The 16,313-nt window shown below is 44.3% G+C and overlaps 1 protein-coding gene across 6 annotated transcripts in view; it reads right to left on the bottom strand.

Annotated features, from left to right (window-relative positions):
* EPB41L1 (erythrocyte membrane protein band 4.1 like 1) overlaps positions 1–16,313 on the bottom strand; it is a 114,001-nt gene that overhangs the window by 68,328 nt on the left and 29,360 nt on the right. The window lies entirely within an intron of this gene.

The raw sequence follows: 16,313 nt of genomic DNA, 5'->3' as shown, positions 1-16,313 counted from the left end.
TTGGGGAAACCAGCAAAAAGTGTTAACGTTTTATGCTATTTTTTTAAATCAAGATATACAGATTTGTAAATGACTTTTATGTAATAATCTCCAGTCTTCCAGTACCTGTATGTCCTGCAGGAAGTGGTATATTCTCTCCAGGCTTCCAGTACTTATCAGCTGCTGTATGTCCTGCAGGAAGTGGTTTATTCTCTCCAATCTTCCAGTACTTATCAGCTGCTGTATGTCCTTCAGGAAGTGGAGTATTCTCTCCAGTGTGACACAGTGCTCTCTGCTGCCACCTCTGTCCATGTCAGGAACTGTCCAGAGCAGGAGAGGTTTTCTATGGGGATTTTCTGCTGCTCTGGACAGTTCCTGACATGGACAGAGGTGGCAGCAGAGAGCACTGTGTCAGACTGGAGAGAATACACCACTTCCTGCAGGACATACAGCAGCTGGAAGACTGGAGGGTTTTATATAGAAGTAAATTACAAATCTGTATAACTTTCTCCTCACACAAGCAGATGGCCATCACAATGAGAAACACTACATTATGCATCCCCAGGTAAGAGATGCTATCAGTTGTGTCTGCATCCCCAGGTAAGAGCTGCTATCAGTTGTGTCTGCATCCCCAGGTAAGAGCTGCTATCAGTTGTGTCTGCATCCCCAGGTAAGAGATGCTATCAGTTGTGTCTGCATCCCCAGGTAAGAGATGCTATCAGTTGTGTCTGCATCCCCAGGACACAGATGTAATTAAAAAGAGTGTTGGAGCGGCCAGTCAGACATCGTAAAAAAAAGTTTTTTGCTTTTCACGGTTTTAGAACGGACATACAGTATATATATTTTTAGTGCTAAATCACACTTATTATACATCTGACGTCTGGTTTCATGTTCCCGGCTACTCCTCTTGTGATAGGAGGATAACCCCAGGAAGCCTTATAGGCTGGACGCTAGGTATCTAACAGCGAGGAGGCTGGTCTCATACAGGAGCCTTTGTTTTATCCGCTACCTCTCTAGTTATAAGCTGCAAGACTCTGACTGCATGGGAGAAGAGACTTTTCTTTGATTGATATACAATACATCAAACGGCATGATGGAATGAATTAAAGACAAATTTACTCATCCTGCAATTTTTTTTTTTTTTAGTTCTCTATAGATGATGACCCAGTCATTAAAAGTCCACTGTAATTGTAGGAGAGAATAGTGAATCTGGTAATAAAAGCTAGCGGCCGTATTTATATCTGTGAGCTGGTGAACAGCAGGAGACGACCTTGACTTGGTTTGACGTTGTCTGGCTAGAGAGATAAAACGAGAATTTCAATAAAAAGCGATATAAATATGAACCATGTGCTCACAAGGAAAGCAGCCGTGGCATCAATTGCTTCAAGGGATTATGAGTGAGATCACAATGCAATGGAAAGTATTGGGGGACATTCATAAAATGATCAGTCTATTGGAGTAGATGGGGAGAAAATACTACAGGGATGTCTTTCTGCTGTTGCATAGTTTTATTCCATCTTAGGGCCATACACATCAGATAAAAGTAGGCGGATGGATGAACAAGGGTGGAAAACAGCAGACTACATCCATGCGGCCATATACATTGATGTCCCTATTGGCCAGTGAAGATAGTCAAACTGACCACCCATGACCAATGACAATTATATAAAGCTGCCCATAGACTTTCAGTAAAGCTTCCCATATACATTATACTAACGTTCCCAAACCCTCTTATGGCAGGGGGTCGGCCAACAGTATACAGTGTTTGAGGGACTTCCAACTCTCCACCAGGAGATGTCAGTAGAGAGAGAGGTAGGTCGTGATGAAATTTCACTGTCCAATCCTTTAGTTCTTGTAGTAAAGACCCTATTACACAGAACGATTATCGGCCGATATCAGCCGTTATGGCCGAAAATCATCCTGTGTAATAGAACACAACGATCAGCCGACATGAACATTGTAGTTGTTTGTCTTTCAACATGTTGAAAGACAAACAACTTGTAAACCAGCAATCTGCTGCCGCCGCTCCGTGGAATAGGGGGCAGTAGACCGCCACTATCCTCTATGGGCTGCCCGGACAATCTAGCGATCACCCAGGCAGCGCTGACAGCGCTCGTTTGCTCCTCAGAGTCGGCCCGTGGTATAGGGCCTTAACAACTATCATTCTGTGTAATAGGGAGAACGATTTCAGGTTAACGATAAACAATCTCGTTTTCCATCATTTATATGTATAAATTGCTTTGTCTAATAGTAGTCTAAAGGCCCTATTGCATGGAACGATTATCGTCCGTATTTGGCCGATATCGTCCGCTACGGACGATAATCGTCCAGTGGAATAGAGTGCAACGATCAGCCGACATCGTTCATGTCGGCTGATTGGTGCAGTCGCTTGTTTTTCAACATGTTTAAAAACAAGCGACTGATGTAGCAGCGATCTGCTGCCGGCGCTCCGTTGACGCTGCTGTATCCTATGGGCTGCCCGGACGATCTAGCGATCACCCGGGCAGCCCCCCCGCAGCTCCCCGCCGCCCCTCCCGCACTCACCTGCTCACTGCAGCCGCGCTGAATAGCAGCAGCAGCGAGCGGGGAACGAGGAGAGCGCTGAGAGCGCTCGTTTGCTCCTCTAGACGACCCGTGAAATAGGGCCATAAGGGGAGGCCGGGAAAGATTGTTCAGGGCAGCAGGTATAAACACCTTACCTGTTGGCTGAATGCTTACTCAGCCCAAAGTTCTCTCTCTGCCCCCCCCATACACCTTGGTGGAATGTTCATGTGTACAGAATTAAAGGGTCAGGGGAAAAAAAATCCAGGATGCCCGACCCTTCTATCCACCAACATAATTTGTCATGAGGCTGCCATGCACCATAGGGAATCCGCTGAACCCGCTGGTGATTGGATGAGTTTGGCCAATATTAGTTTACTGGGAATAGTCTGAGAATATTCTTTCCCGAAAGATCGTTTGTTCACGGACAATGAACATTTTGGTTGAAATCTTTCACTGTCATCAACTTTAGTCTGAGGTGTCTGGGCGACTTTAGGCTTTAGACTAGGGCGCCATAGGGGAAAACGTCACAGACCGTTCCTACTGTGTCTCAGTCCAATCTGCTGCCTAACAATATAACACAGCTCAGCTCTTAAAAGGCTAGCCTAAGGGTATAAGGGTTATCCTTGTCTAAACGTGTTCTCCGTAACACACGTCACTCCACACTGTATAGTAACATATTAAGGAGAACATTACTGGTGAAAGGTATGGAAGAATGTTTACGGTAAAGGTCATAGCAGCGAGTCAACTAATTTCTCTATTAGAGACGAGAATAACACCTAGTACCCAGCTTCATATGCGGTGCTGAGCCCTTTACTGCTCTATATCATACGGAGATGTATATATGATATAGCTATACTGTGCCATACCATAGGGCATATGTTGTTATCACTGTACCTGTTGGGACGTTGGCACAGTCCTAGGTTCGTAAAGTACAACTATCAATTCGTGCTTATTCTATGTGTTATTTGCATTTGTCTGAGCTCTGTCTGAACACCGTCCTACTCTTTTTGCTTTGTTAATTGATTTTCCTGTCACACCCGTCTTTCCTCTGAGTTCCTTTTGGCCACTTCACAGTTAACCTCTGTTTTGCTTAGGTGATTGACATCTGGTTTCTCCCTTCACTCTTGCTGGATTCTGGACCTCAGTTTCTATCACAATCTGACCGGACCCCTGACCTCTTATATATCCTTCCTATTAACCCTTTGGCAGCTATTAGTATTAGTCACCTTTGAAGCATGCTCAAGTTCCTTCTATTCATCTCTCTGTCTGCCATATCTGGCTTCCCTGACCCCGGCTATTGTTACCTCACTAGTCCCTGCTATCTGGCTTCCCTGACCCCGGCTATTGTTACCTCACTAGTCCCTGCTATCTGGCTTCCCTGACCCCGGCTATTGTTACCTCACTAGTCCCTGCTATCTGGCTTCCCTGACCCCGGCTATTGTTACCTCACTAGTCCTTGCTATCTGGCTTCCCTGACCCCGGCTATTGTTACCTCACTAGTCCCTGCTATCTGGCTTCCCTGACCCTGACCCCAGCTATTGTTACCTGTCTACGGATATTGTTACCTCACTAGTCCCTGCTATCTGCCTTCCCTGACCCCAGCTATTGTTACCTCACTAGTCCCTGCTATCTGTCTTCCCTGACCCTGACCCCAGCTATTGTTACCTGTCTAGTCCATGCTATCTGGCTTCCCTGACCCCGGCTATTGTTACCTGTCTAGTCCTTGCTATCTGGCTTCCCTGACCCCGGCTATTGTTACCTGTCTAGTCCTTGCTATCTGGCTTCCCTGACCCCGGCTATTGTTACCTCACTAGTCCTTGCTATCTGGCTTCCCTGATCCCGGCTATTGTTACCTGTCTAGTCCATGCTATCTGGCTTCCCTGACCCCAGCTATTGTTACCTGTCTAGTCCATGCTATCTGGCTTCCCTGACCTTGGCTATTGTTACCTGTCTAGTCCTTGCTATCTGGCTTCCCTGACCCCGGCTATTGTTACCTGTCTAGTCCTTGCTATCTGGCTTCCCTGACCTTGGCTATTGTTACCTTTCTAGTCCTTGCTATCTGGCTTCCCTGACCCCGGCTATTGTTACCTGTCTAGTCCTTGCTATCTGGCTTCCCTGACCTTGGCTATTGTTACCTGTCTAGTCCTTGCTATCTGGCTTCCCTGACCCCGGCTATTGTTACCTGTCTAGTCCTTGCTATCTGGCTTCCCTGACCTTGGCTATTGTTACCTTTCTAGTCCATGCTATCTGGCTTCCCTGACCCCAGCTATTGTTACCTGTCTAGTCCATGCTATCTGGCTTCCCTGACCCCGGCTATTGTTACCTGTCTAGTCCTTGCTATCTGGCTTCCCTGACCCCGGCTATTGTTACCTGTCTAGTCCTTGCTATCTGGCTTCCCTGACCCCGGCTATTGTTACCTCACTAGTCCTTGCTATCTGGCTTCCCTGATCCCGGCTATTGTTACCTGTCTAGTCCATGCTATCTGGCTTCCCTGACCCCAGCTATTGTTACCTGTCTAGTCCATGCTATCTGGCTTCCCTGACCTTGGCTATTGTTACCTTTCTAGTCCTTGCTATCTGGCTTCCCTGACCCCGGCTATTGTTACCTGTCTAGTCCTTGCTATCTGGCTTCCCTGACCTTGGCTATTGTTACCTTTCTAGTCCTTGCTATCTGGCTTCCCTGACCCCGGCTATTGTTACCTGTCTAGTCCTTGCTATCTGGCTTCCCTGACCTTGGCTATTGTTACCTGTCTAGTCCTTGCTATCTGGTTTCCCTGATCCCGGCTATTGTTACCTGTCTAGTCCTTGCTATCTGGTTTCCCTGATCCTGGCTATTGTTACCTGACCATTCCCTTGGATCCTGATTTTGTATCTTGCTGACCATTTGGTTTTGGCCTATTGCCTGTTTCCTTAAGCCTTGTATGTAAGTTTGTCTTGTCCCTGTTTTATGTTTTATTTGCCCCCATAAATAAAAATTACATTTAAGAATTGGCAGTAATGACTTTACCAACGTAACGTCTGTTCTTCAATATTGGGGCAAAGACATATCCCAAAACCAGCGCCCAGAAGGGCGACCATCAGCGTGGTAAAGCATCATTATTACACAACCTTTTCCCTATAAGTTGTTTATTACTGCAGTCACCTAGGACTGTCTGAGACGAATCGGCAGGGACAGTGGGCGGGAACAAATTCAGGATTCATCGTCTGTGTCCACCCCGTCCCTGACCGATCTGTACACCTATACCCTTTGTATATAACTTATTTACCTTGTTACAACTGCCCAAACCTTCCCAAGACTAACACAGGAGCGTGGAAGCTGGAGAACAAGCCGGCATCATCATAGTTGTCCGAGCCCAGACAGCCGGGGAGGAGGTGGGTGAAAATAACAACATGCCCTTCCATCCCCGGCTCCAGCGCTGGCGTCCGCTGGCATCTGCTCCGGTTCCTGTTCCCCGACCACCTCCTGGTCTGAGTGGGGACCTGGGACGTGATGTGTGCAGGCCCACTCATTGATGTGTGCAGGCCCACTCACTATGGCCACTGATTGGCTGAGCAGGCCTGACACTCCACGTCCCAGGTCCCCACTCAGACCTAGAAGGGACCGAGAACCGGAGTGGAGGACAGCGGAGCCCAGTTTATATGACTTTTATAGCACAATACTGCTGCTTGTTATCATGGTCTGGGAAGATCAGCCAAACCTATAGGGACACAACTGAACTGAGGTAACCCCAATGCCCCCCTAAATAAAAATTACATTGTGTACGGGGACCTTAGGAGGCAGCCAACCCCTTTGTCCTTCGCTCTGGCTGCGGCTTACCTCTCCCCTCCATGCGTGTGAAACAATTCTGTATATGTGAAGGGTGGGTGGAAGAGATACCGATTGTTTGGCCGTTACTAATTGAAGGTGTATGGAAGGACTGGGGGCGTGTTTGTCTGTCACTTATTATAGGTGGGTTGTTTTTTTTTTTGGGGGGGGGGGGGGGGTTCGTCTGTCACTTATTGGAGGTGTATGGGAGGACTGGGGGGAGGGGGGGTGTATTGGTATATACACGAGGCCCAGTGGACAGGGTATAGAGCACCTGCGGCCCTTCAGCTGTCACAGAACTACACTACACCGATCCATAGGAGATGCCCTGACCGCTCGTGCACAGCCTTATTATTCAATATTACTATATCCATAGGAGATGCCCTGACTGCTCGTGCACAGCCTTATTATGTAATATTACTATATCCATAGGAGATGCCCTGACTGCTCCTGCACAGCCTTATTATTCAATATTACTATGTCCATAGGAGATGCCCTGACTGCTCGTGCACAGCCTTACTATGTAATATTACTATATCCATAGGAGATCCCCTGACTGCTCGTGCACAGCCTTATTATGTAATATTACTATATCCATAGGAGATGCCCTGACTGCTCGTGCACAGCCTTATTATGTAATATTACTATATCCATAGGAGATGCCCTGACTGCTCCTGCACAGCCTTATTATTCAATATTATTATATCCATAGGAGATGCCCTGACTGCTCGTGCACAGCCTTACTATGTAATATTACTATATCCATAGGAGATCCCCTGACTGCTCGTGCACAGCCTTATTATGTAATATTACTATATCCATAGGAGATGCCCTGACTGCTCGTGCACGGCCTTATTATGTAATATTACTATATCCATAGGAGATGCCCTGACTGCTTGTGCACGGCCTTACTATGTAATATTACTATATCCATAGGAGATGCCCTGACTGCTCGTGCACGGCCTTACTATGTAATATTACTATATCCATAGGAGATCCCCTGACTGCTCGTGCATGGCCTTATTATGTAATATTACTATATCCATAGGAGATGCCCTGACTGCTCCTGCACAGCCTTATTATTCAATATTATTATATCCATAGGAGATGCCCTGACTGCTCGTGCACGGCCTTACTATGTAATATTACTATATCCATAGGAGATGCCCTGACTGCTCCTGCACAGCCTTATTATTCAATATTATTATATCCATAGGAGATCCCCTGACTGCTCGTGCACGGCCTTACTATGTAATATTACTATATCCATAGGAGATGCCCTGACCGCTCGTGCACGGCCTTATTATGTAATATTACTATATCCATAGGAGATGCCCTGACCGCTCGTGCACAGCCTTATTATGTAATATTACTATACATTCATAGGAGATCCCCTGACTGCTCGTGCACAGCCTTATTATTCAATATTATTATATCCATAGGAGATGCCCTGACTGCTCGTGCACGGCCTTATTTTTTTTAAACTCGTTTTATTGAAGTATGTACACCATCATATACAAACATTGACATCCGCATAATACATAGAAAGTTCAAGAAAAGTGACATACAACATCAGGAGTCAGTTTGCCGTTATCAATGTGTATATAACAGGTCTCTCCTCAACACTAACACAAAAAAGGTATCATAGGTGACACAGAAGGGGAACAAAAGGGTGGATGGTCAACAGAAAGAGAATTTCACACTTCAGGGCCTCGAACTTACGTGCACGGCCTTATTATTCAATATTATTATATCCATAGGAGATGCCCTGACTGCTCGTGCACGGCCTTATTATGTAATATTACTATATCCATAGGAGATGCCCTGACTGCTCATGCACAGCCTTATTATTCAATATTACTCTATCCATAGGAGATGCCCTGACTGCTCGTGCACGGCCTTACTATGTAATATTACTATATCCATAGGAGATGCCCTGACTGCTCGTGCACGGCCTTACTATGTAATATTACTATATCCATAGGAGATGCCCTGACTGCTCGTGCACGGCCTTATTATTCAATATTATTATATCCATAGGAGATGCCCTGACCGCTCGTGCACAGCCTTATTATGTAATATTACTATATCCATAGGAGATGCCCTGACTGCTCGTGCACGGCCTTACTATGTAATATTACTATATCCATAGGAGATGCCCTGACTGCTCATGCACGGCCTTATTATGTAATATTACTATATCCATAGGAGATGCCCTGACTGCTCCTGCACAGCCTTATTATTCAATATTATTATATCCATAGGAGATGCCCTGACTGCTCGTGCACGGCCTTATTATTCAATATTACTATATCCATAGGAGATGCCCTGACTGCTCGTGCACGGCCCTATTATGTAATATTACTATATCCATAGGAGATGCCCTGACTGCTCCTGCACAGCCTTATTATTCGATATTATTATATCGATAGGAGATGTCCTGACTGCTCGTGCACGGCCTTACTATGTAATATTACTATATCCATAGGAGATGCCCTGACTGCTCATGCACAGCCTTATTATGCAATATTACTATATCCATAGGAGATGCCCTGACTGCTCATGCACAGCCTTATTATGCAATATTACTATATCCATAGGAGATGCCCTGACTGCTCGTGCACGGCCTTATTATGTAATATTACTATACATTCATAGGAGATGTCCTGACTGCTCGTGCACAGCCTTATTATGTAATATTACTATATCCATAGGAGATGCCCTGACTGCTCGTGCACAGCCTTATTATGCAATATTACTATATCCATAGGAGATGCCCTGACTGCTCATGCACAGCCTTATTATGCAATATTACTATATCCATAGGAGATGCCCTGACTGCTCGTGCACGGCCTTATTATGTAATATTACTATATCCATAGGAGATGCCCTGACCGCTCGTGCACAGCCTTATTATGTAATATTACTATACATTCATAGGAGATGTCCTGACTGCTCGTGCACAGCCTTATTATGTAATATTACTATATCCATAGGAGATGTCCTGACTGCTCGTGCACAGCCTTATTATGTAATATTACTATATCCATAGGAGATGTCCTGACTGCTCGTGCACAGTCTTATTATGTAATATTACTATATCCATAGGAGATGTCCTGACTGCTCGTGCACAGTCTTATTATGTAATATTACTATATCCATAGGAGATGCCCTGACCACTCGTGCACGGCCTTATTATGTAATATTACTATATCCATAGGAGATGCCCTGACCGCTCGTGCACAGCCTTATTATGTAATATTACAATACATTCATAGGAGATGTCCTGACTGCTCGTGCACGGCCTTATTATGTAATATTACTATATCCATAGGAGATGCCCTGACTGCTCGTGCACAGCCTTATGTAATATTACTATACATTCATAGGAGATGCTCTGACTGCTCCTGCACGGCCTTATTATGTAATATTATTATATCCATAGGAGATGTCCTGACTGCTCCAGCACAGCCTTACTATGTAATATTACTATATCCATAGGAGATGCCCTGACTGCTCGTGCACAGCCTTACTATGTAATATTACTATATCCATAGGAGATGCCCTGACTGCTCGTGCACAGCCTTATTATGTAATATTACTATATCCATAGGAGATGCCCTGACCGCTCGTGCACAGCCTTATTATGCAATATTACTATATCCATAGGAGATGCCCTGACTGCTCGTGCACAGCCTTATTATGTAATATTACTATATCCATAGGAGATGCCCTGACTGCTCCAGCACAGCCTTACTATGTAATATTACTATATCCATAGGAGATGCCCTGACTGCTCGTGCATAGCCTTATTATGTAATATTACTATATCCATAGGAGATGCCCTGACTGCTCATGCACAGCCTTATTATGCAATATTACTATATCCATAGGAGATGCCCTGACTGCTCATGCACAGCCTTATTATGCAATATTACTATATCCATAGGAGATGCCCTGACTGCTCCAGCACAGCCTTACTATAATGCAGGGAGCATGAAGGAATGAGCAGGGCAGATGTGGGCACTGTTCGGGGGATGTGCAGCTTCCGGCGGGCACACACTGCCTCTATCACAGGCCGGAAGCTCACAGCTGCAGCCCCGCAGTCCTTCTCTCCCGCTCGGCAGCGACGCACGTGACGTCATCGCGCGAAACAGGAGAGAAGTTCACACATATACCTCTGTATATAATACATATACACATACACAGCTCTCTGCCCCACATTGCACTGTACATAAGAGAGTGTTTATAATCCAGATAGACAGTACACAGTGTATAAACACTAACATAGCTCCACCGTATGATGTAAGCGGCCATGCCGGCTCCCAGCGCTTCATCTCGCTGTCGGCTTGGTAAATGTTTCACGTAACTTTGCTGGAAAGGTCTCAATAATGTCACCACCTCTTACAATAACACATAGAGCGTAAGCTGTAAACAGAGCAATGTCACATGACACGGCACACGCCGACATTTCTAGAAGCTGCTCACGACCCTTAAAGGGAAGATCTTTGATTATAGGGAAATCTACGCCTTAAATTTCAGTTGCGTTTTAATCTGTGCAATGTAGGAAATCCTTGGTGTGTGGAAACGGTCAGTAAGCTGCTATCAGCAGATCTACATACCAATCAGCATATACAATGCATCATACCATGCAACAATGCATGAGTGGCTGAAGGGGTTTTCCCTCTAATGGATAATGTAAAATATTGTCGTCTTATTTTACTGGTTAAAAATAGCTTTTGGCATCCCGCGCCCTGATGAGCACAACCTCTCACTTCTCCCACAGTTCCCAGCAGTATGAGTGTGCACTTAGGGAACAGGAAGCGCGGCCGAGCTGAGGAAACCTCACTCACTATACTGGACTGACGGAACTGCCGCGCTCATCAACTCCAAATTATCTGTAAGGGTCAGAACACACGGTCAGGTTACATTGCGGCTTTTAGCTGCATCACTTCAGTTTCTAATAATATTGGAAGAATTCATTGCGGCATCGGAAACTGCAACACGATTTGATGTGTGTTTTCACCCTAAGAGGTATTCCCAAAACATATGGTGACAGGGCTTAACTTGAATGCACCATTAAGTACATGGTTTTTTTTACAGTTGCAGATCGTCGCCACCACGGGGGTCCCTGTGGCACAGAACTTTTTTGAAACACTACCCATTACCCACGCTCAGCGCCATTCTTTGGCTGTGCTTGATGCAGCTCTGTGCACAGGAATCAATGGAGCCTCACCACAGAAGGGAGGGGATATGGTTACACTGGGGGAGGCTACGTGCCCACCCCCAGTGCATAGAGCTGGGCTGGTGCACAGCCAAAGAATGGCGGAGATCGCGTGAACAGGGCGGTGTTTCAAGAATAAAAAGTACTGTATCACAAGGATCCCTGTGCCGGCACCAATCTGCTACTGTAAAAAACGGCAAACCTTGCCTCCCTTTCCCCCCAAAGCTGGTCACAAAATAGACTCCCAAACCTACTGCCAGTTTTTAGAAGACACTTCAATCAGTAATATGCGAAAAAGTTGCCACATAAGAACCATGGTTCTTATGTAGGACCATGCTCCATGGCATGCATCAAAGTACTCGACTGCAAGGCTAGTCATAAAGGCTTTACATATGAAAGAATAAGGACATGCCCCTCCTATTCCCTACTTGAACTATTGGGAACTTGTGGGTAATATTAAGCGGACTTGACAAACTGTTTGGGTTCGGCAATTGTCTGTGAACCCAAAGGCTTGGCATTTAATTCCTGGCAGCTGGAGAAGTCGGATGGCAACCCAGAGAGTCCTGGAAAACATGGATACAGACATAGGCTGTAAGCCATATCCATGTTTTCCAGGACTCCCTAGGACTACATTTAATTGGGAGTTTTGCATGTTTTTCCTTGTTTGAAACTTGTTACCTGTATAAAAAAAAAATATGTATCCACACACTCAATCACACTACAACCTCTCCACTATGGCCAAGACCAAAGAGCTGTCTAAGAACACCGGGGACAAAATTGTAGACCTGGACAAAGCTGGGATGGGCTACAGGACAATAGGCAGTAGCTTGGTGAGAAGGTGACAACTGTTTGTGTAATGGATGGTTTTGAAAAAGGACAGAAAGAAGCCCAGAACTACATAGTCACTGACCGGAAGAGAGCTGGGACCACAGTCTCATAGATTATTGTTACTATCACAGTACACTGTCATAGATTATAATCCTCAGGACATGAAACAAAGAACAAAATCTGAAGGATTGCGCTCACAATGAACCAAAGTGTCAGGAAAAATTAGTGAATCACACCTACTTCACTTGGGGGACAGACAGCCAGCGTCTAATCCCCCTCCAAGGAAGCCAGTAAACGGGATGTCCCAGTCTATGCAATCCCACATCACACAGGCAGCCACCGGGTAAGTAATTGAAGTTTTATTTGACAACGCGTTTCAGTGGCATAGCGTTGATCTTAATCATTTTATTCGAAAATTAACAATTAAAAGACATTTTGCCATGAAGGAAGTGGCAAAAAATCCCGAACTAATACCGATTGTAACCAACTCTGAGAATGATATAATCCCAGTAGTAGACATTAATGAACTGGCAGATATAATTATGGAAGAACCGATATCCACAACACTAAAACCGAAATCTTTATTCTATCCCCTTGAGAGTAAAGGCCCTATAATTGAAACATTCTATAAAAAAGTTATGTCAGATTTGAAAAATATGACTAAAGAAAAAACTAGATTCACAAAAAACTTAACTTTGGCACAAAATATAGCACTAAAAAACTTGATGAAAAATAGAGAATTAGTAATCAAAAGTGCAGATAAGGGGGGAGGGATTGTCATTATGGACCAGGAATATTACCATAATGAAGCATTGAGGATCCTATCAGATCAGAAATACTATTGCAAGTTAGATATAGACCCAACCCGGGAATACAACCACCAGCTCCAACTACTCTTGGAGGAGGCCCTGTCCAATCAATGCATTTTAAAAAGGGAACGTAATTTTATTTACACATTGATTCCCAATAAACCTTATTTTTATTTTTTGCCCAAAATTCACAAAAATCTGACAGCCCCACCAGGACGACCGATTATAGCCAGTATGGACTCAGTTACTGGAAATTTATCAGAATATATTGACCACCAACTGCAGAGATTTGTTATTAATTTACCAGCATACCTCAGGGACACTACCCATCTTCTTTCACTGTTAAAAGATATTAAATGGGATAATGATTATTTATGGGCCACACTAGATGTTACCTCGTTATACAGTAACATCCCACACGACCTAGGGATTAGAGCCATCCATACATTTTTAGATGAAGATCCACTTATGCCACAGAAACAAAAGAAATTTATTTTAGACGCCATTTTATTTGTATTAGAACATAATTATTTTACTTATATGAACCAGTTTTACCTACAAACCTGTGGTACAGCTATGGGTACTAAATTTGCACCATGCTATGCCAACTTGTTCATGGGGGCTTTTGAGAGATCCATGTCCAATCCCAACATTGTATTTTATAAACGTTATATAGACGACATTATTTTAATTTGGAAAGGGGATATAGAGTCTTTAAAAGGTTTTATCGAGTCTATTAATAATAATGAATGGGGTATAGAATTTACGAGCCACATCAGCAATACTGAAATTGTCTTTTTAGATCTTAAAATTTATGTTGAAAAAGACGCTATTGAGACAGCTACAAACTTCAAAGAAGTCGATGCTAACAGCTATCTAGACTTCAATAGCTGTCACCTAAAGAGCTGGAAGAAAAATATACCTTTTGGTCAAATGAAACGGATAAGAAGAAACTGTAGCACTAATCAGACATGTGAACAACAACTCACAGTATTAAGTGAAAGGTTTAGGGAAAAGAACTATCCAGAGTCCCTGATTAAGGGAGCGAGACATAAAGTCTCCGCACTTACTCAAACCTCTAGCATGGTACCCAACGAGAAAGATGATAAAAATCCAGACGGGAGGTTCCAAACGGCTTTTATCACCCGCTATAATACTAATCATAACCGAATTAAGAAAATAATACAAAATAATTGGAAAATTTTGGGGAATGACCCGTATCTGTTAGACCATATCACAGAAAAACCGACATGTATTTTTAGAAAAAATAAAACTTTAAAGAATCTTTTAGCTCCATCAGTACCCAGGTTTGAGAATGCAAGGAAAAATATTAGCCAATCAGCGATAAGTGGGGTATATAAATGCAGTAAACCACGATGTAAATGTTGTAGCCACATTACACATAAAACTAAATATATAAATATTAAAGATGGAGAAAAACCGTTTCTCATACAACAACACTTAACATGTGAAACAAAATATTTAATATACATGTTGGAATGTCCATGCGGCCTACGATATGTGGGTAGAACCATCAACCCACTCAGACAAAGGCTAAACAACCATCGCTTTAATATTAAACATGGCCATATGAAGCACAGTGTCTCTAGACACTTTGCACAGGTTCATAATAGAGACTGCACTTTATTAAAAGTTACCCCTTTAGAAAAAGTTAATCAAGAAACATATGGGAGTTTGTGCAATAAAGAGATGTTCTGGATATTCCGTTTAGATAGTTTACATCCCAACGGGCTAAATGAATCCTTAGAACAGATTTATTAAACACTTAGTTAGGATACTAAATAAATTCACTTAGCATTAAAAATGAAAAAATACAAAAGATTTTATTCTATGTCCCTTCTCTCCTTTATATACAATTTTATTCTGTATACTGTATATTTATCTGAATATGTAGATATAGTTTTTAGATATTTATAATTAGATTTTTTAGAGTTGTATAGAGTTTATCTATCTATATAAGGAGGCATGTTTTATGTAAATAGGAATTTTGTGTTGTGTGTAATGTTTAACATTATGATTATTCCATGTGCGTTCCAAGCTGGAGCGCATGGATTATAGTGACGCCATCCAGATGCGGCGGGCGCGGGAGGTGACGTGACCTCTCTTCTCTGCGTTCCACAGTGGAACGCGCGCGGCGTGCATGCGTACCTAGCGCCGCGTCGGCCGCGTCCGACGTCCATCGACTCCGTGGGACAAATGGCGCGGCGGATATGATGCGGCAGATGGGATGAGTGGCGCGGCGGAAGTGATGCTGTGCGGTTCAGCATGACACGCACGCGGCGTACACTCTTGGAAGTTGCAGGGGGAGGGCGCCGGTCCCGCACCTGGAGGCACTTGTAAGTTATTATTTATATATAAAATGGTTGTCTGTTATTATGTTTGGTTGACTTGAGAAAGGTGGCCGCTATGCCACTGAAACGCGTTGTCAAATAAAACTTCAATTACTTACCCGGTGGCTGCCTGTGTGATGTGGGATTGCATAGACTGGGACATCCCGTTTACTGGCTTCCTTGGAGGGGGATTAGACGCTGGCTGTCTGTCCCCCAAGTGAAGTAGGTGTGATTCACTAATTTTTCCTGACACTTTGGTTCATTGTGAGCGCAATCCTTCAGATTTTGTTCTTTGTTTCTTGTTCTTGTCACCGGTGTGGAAAACTACACTCGGGCACTGGACCTGCGCTCTCCCTGTGTGGATGTATGACCATTGACGTTCCTGGCTCTAGGTGTTGTGGGTGTTCTGAGTAATACCCACGAACACCGGGTGAGTGTTATCTTGTGTTTGTGCATGTCTATATTGGATGAGCGCTGCTCTATACATTACTCCTAATCCTCAGGACATGCAATGTCCCCCTGCCCACACCAGCACATGTCCAGGCCTGTGTGACAACTAAGGAGTAAACCCACAGCCGGGACAACTAAGGAGGAGACACACAGCCGGGACAACAAAGGAGGAGACACACAGCCGGGGCAACTAAGGAAAAAACCCACAGCCGGGACAACTAAGGAGGAAACACACAGCCGGGACAACTAAGGAGGAAACCCCCAGCCGGGACAACTAAGGAGGAAACCCCCAGCCGGGACAACTAAGGAGGAAACACACAGCCG

The sequence above is a fragment of the Dendropsophus ebraccatus genome, chromosome 14 (genome assembly GCF_027789765.1).
Source record: "Dendropsophus ebraccatus isolate aDenEbr1 chromosome 14, aDenEbr1.pat, whole genome shotgun sequence".
Lineage (NCBI taxonomy): Eukaryota > Metazoa > Chordata > Amphibia > Anura > Hylidae > Dendropsophus > Dendropsophus ebraccatus.
This window is presented reverse-complemented; position numbering and strand designations above follow the sequence as displayed.